Source organism: Tarenaya hassleriana, unplaced genomic scaffold (genome assembly GCF_000463585.1).
Source record: "Tarenaya hassleriana unplaced genomic scaffold, ASM46358v1 Cleome4, whole genome shotgun sequence".
Lineage (NCBI taxonomy): Eukaryota > Viridiplantae > Streptophyta > Magnoliopsida > Brassicales > Cleomaceae > Tarenaya > Tarenaya hassleriana.
In genome coordinates this window covers 3,499,720-3,504,568 of record NW_010966881.1, presented here as the reverse complement: position 1 = coordinate 3,504,568, position 4,849 = coordinate 3,499,720, and positions in this window count along the sequence as shown.

Here is a 4,849-nt window from a genome sequence, read left to right as displayed (position 1 = left end):
CTAATACAAAAAAGATATTTCAAATCAAATATAAATATAAAATATAAAATCATATTTAAAATTAACAATAATTTAAATACAAAAACATAAAGTTTATGGAAATATTAATAAAAATCAAGATAAAATTTTAAATTTGTTGTTACAAATTTATTTAAATAAATTCATAAAGAGTATATTGTAAAGAGACTAACGAAAAAATAGATTCAAACAAACATTTTAATGTTTTTTATTTGTTGAGGTGACACTTGTTATGATATGGTTTTAATATAGATTTTTACGCAAACCATGCAAGATCTTAGGCGAAAACTATTATTGAATTAATGTTGCGTAGGAGTTATACATAATTTTGTAAATTAGTATGTTTATTGTGAACAATTACAAATTTATGTTTTTTTTTTTTTTATAATTATGAGGTTCACCGGGCAATTTACGAACTTTTTTTATGATTTGTTTTAACAATTTCATATATTTATATGAGATATTTAAATATAATAATTATACCTTCCTATATATGTTACTAATCGTTCGAGCCCTAAATAAATTTCCCTATATATGCGTGTTGACGATTTGCATATAGAGGTATAGATATAGGCGCAACTGTTGGTCTGCCTGCCAGTTTCAAAATCTGTCTTGTTTACATTATGGAAGAAACGTGTGATATTAAAATGAAAATAAACGAAACACAATTAATACATACAATGAATTTGACCTATTTTATTAAAATATAAAAAAAGCTGATATTACTATTTTACCCTTTCCTTTTTTCAACGCGCTAATTGGTTTCATTATTGTAATGCGTTAATAAGCACAAATTGTATTTGCATGCATGTATCTGTTAATAAACACCAGTTGTATTTGCATGTATGTACGAGTTATTCGATTATGGCGTTTGCGCTGAGCTAAAATTAATTATTTAAAAATCTCAATTATGTAATATATTATCTAAAGAAAAATAGAATAATATTCGATAATTCAGTAAAATATGTTCAACATCTTAATTGTTTTGAAAAAAAAATATTTAAAATCTAATATTTTGAAACAATAATGACGTTTTCTAACAAGTAGTCGATCAGCGATTAGACTGTGGTGACGAAGACTTCAAGCAAAATTGTAACGAATCCAATAATATTATATTTTATGGATACAAATATATTGAAGCAAACAATATAAACATTTCCTAATGAAATTCTTAAACGTTACAAAATTATAAACTCAAATAGAAAACCAATTATTTATTTTTCATAATTATTATCATAATTTGCATTCATCATCAGATCAAATTTAGAGAAAAAAAAAATCATTGCATATGCTTGTGTATAAGTAATATATTTAAGAGGGGAAAAGTTTGAACACTATATATATATATGTGTGTGATGGAAAAGACATTGTGGTCCAAAGAAATGAAACAAATTGAATATAGTCACGCCTAAGGCACCACATGCAAACATGTTAGCTAGCTTGAGTTTCAAAATTATTTTATTTATTTGATTATTTTTTATATCTTTATATGTTTGGCCTTTTTTTTTTGTCTTTTTCTATTTTTTCTTTCTGGTGATTGAAAAATAAAATAAATTTTATGTTCAGTTATATAAAAACAATAAGAATAATAATGGGATTGATTTTTTTTTCAATTTTTTCTTTCTTTATATTTTCTAACTTTATTTTATATTATTATTGTTGTTGTTACTTTTTAAGACCATTTTTTCTTATACGTCGTATTTATTTATATTTTCTAATTTCAATTTTAAGTATTTATTCTATCATTTTTCTCTTTTCTTCGGTGTTAATTCAATTGATTTCGTTACGTTTTGGAAAGACGTTTTAACTATGACTTGACATTGTAATGTATGGTATTGTATATTTCACTAGAATTTGAAGCCAAATAACATAGAATAGTGACACACACACACATACATATATATATATATATATTCACGCATATTTGATCAGTTCGGGTTATTTGATTAGAAAAATGCTGAGTTTTTAATATTAAAAATATAATAAATTTTGGGTTTCTTTTCAAATTTTGTAATATTTGATTCGGTCCCGTTTGGTTTCGTCATATTCAATTTTCTAAAAATATTATCGTTTGGAAACAATATGGAGTTATTTGGTTCCTTGAAATGCGCAGCCCTAAAAGTAAAAAACTCGTACGAAATTGAATGACCAATCGAATAACATTATTTCTGGTTAATATTCCCAAATATATAATATACTATGGATGTTTTTTTATAGTGCGAGTGAAAAAGCCTTTTGATTCATTGGTGGGAAGCCACACACCAAAAAATGCTAATTAATAAAATAAAGAAAAGCCGATACAAATATAGAATTGGTTTTCAATTTCTAATTCAATATGTTATGTATAATTTTCAACAAAAAAAATACACGAACATTCTTTGACTCGATCATAAATTTTACAAATATTTCGAAAAAGGACTAGACGACATTTGATATCATTTTCGTATATGTAGTTTTTTTTTCCCCGAAGAATTTGTAAAATTCAATATTTTTTGGGAAATCTTTCTAAAATTCACAGATTTAATCATGAGTATCCCATAAAGTAAACACACCTTAATTGAAATTATGAAATATAAACATTGAAAAATTAAGTTAAAGAAATTAGAAATTTTAGATTGGTGATTCACGTCTAATGCCAAATACTTGGTTTAAAGTTGTTGTGTTTTTAGGCTTTTATGTCTCTCTTTTTCCACTTGTCATCATATTGTTAGCCAAATGTTGGGTATCTCTTTTTATTTTTTTTAAAGAACGTGAATTATACAATACAAAATAAATAAAGGGGAATTATTTTAATTTTTTATTTTAAATTGATGAAAATTAAGTTTATGTATCTTTATATTTAGTAGCCTATTACTTTTTAATGAGATCATGGACTATAGTATATATAAAGGAAAATTCTATTTTTTTAAATCCATTCGAAAGAATCAAAAATATTCATTGCGATATGTAAGACCATCCATACATGCGTGTTCTGCATATATAAAACAAACTATATAGTATATAAATTATAATAATAATAATAATAATCTTCTATTAATTAAATCAATTATCTGCAGTTGTACGTACTTATAATAATATGGCAAGGCATTGATAATGACATAATATTATCTTTCACGAAAGATGTTGCCTGTCCACCGAAAGTGTGCATGGGGACATCAAAAAGAGCTGACTGTTTTTGTTCCATCTTATTAAGTTATTCCCAGTGGGACTTCTCCATAATAAAAAAAAAATTAATTAATTATCAATCATTTGTACACATACACACATGCATACGTGCATGCATGCATGCATGCATGCATCCATGTAAATCTAGCATATGGTATATACCAAAACTCTCTTAATATTTTGTATAGAAATTGAATTGAATATATATTTTTTATCCAAAAAATATGTAAAGTTTTAAAATTTATAAAATTGATTTGGTGTAAAACACTTTCAATAAAAGGGTCATTAGCAAGAGAATTTTCTTTTTTCGGAATAGTAGAGTTTTCACGTGTCTATAGTAGACTTACGATGAATTCGACAAAAAAACAAGTTTTGGTGGTGTTTATGTAATGATGATTTATCATATAGGATTTAACAAAATATGTCTCAATGCGTTGTATCATTTTACCAAAATAAATTGATTTTTTAATCATAATATATAATATAAATTACATATGAACTATATTTATATGTTTTTTAGATTTATGCTCATCATCATCATTATCATCATTTGTGTAATCTTTTATAAATGAATCGTAAACCATAAACATGACTAAAAAGGTTTAATTAAGTCCTCCGTGTAGAAAAAAAGGTTCAGTGGCCTTTTCAAGAATTAGGCTTACATTGGTTACTTCTGTTCATGTTTACCGCTTCACAGTTCGATTTCTAAGATCTTCGATATAAATTTTGTCGGTCAATCATATCCGAATATACTTTAGGTTAGTCTACATGGTATCGGGGCGAATTCATTTTGATTTTATATCGTGCTTCTCGGATGCGGAATTGTTTGTGGAACGATGGAAGGTTTGTGATTAGAGAGGTGACTTCATTTGAATTATGTCGAAAACTGATGAGATATGGCTCGAATTTGTTGAAGAATATATCAATCTATTTTTTGAGGTCAGGCAAAGACTTGGAATCAAAGAGAAGGTTTGCAGGGGCATAGTCGTCATTTTGTCGGCTATTTCGTTAAGTCGTTAGACGGAGGGGCCGCAAAATGGGACACTAAGGGAGTAAGGGGTTCACGTTAAATGCTGACAATCGTGAAATGCGTTTCCAATCTCCAAGTATTCGCTCTATAAGTGAGTGTACGGGTAAGCAAAACAATTCCGCCTATAACCACCGTATACTCTAATAGGTGTCTTGTAATGCAATTACACCGCGTAAACTATACGGTTGCACCGTTATTAGTCATCTTGCTCTTGTTTGGATCCTTTGCAAGGACGAAAATTTCGTTCCCATACTCGGTGTGACCGAGTTGCCCGATTTCAGATTACTACAATTTAGAATTTCGTATGTAGATAATGGTAAATCTGGAAACTTGGCAAAAGATCCTAAACTTTGTGAAGCCATAGATGAAATCTTCAACACACGAGACCCCATTTAGCCTATAGTTTATTTGCTGTAACCATTTTCTTGACATAATATGTAATATAAGCCCTTCCATGTAAGCTACCTGAAACAGTAATCGATGAGTCCTTACACGTATAATAAGCTCAAATCCTAATAAGGTCGGTCCAGATACATGAATGAGGAGATCTACATATGGAAGTTTACCTAAGAGAAAGATCGCAACCTTCTACCTGTCCGATTCATTTTCCACGACCCCCCCCCCCTCTCTCCCTCT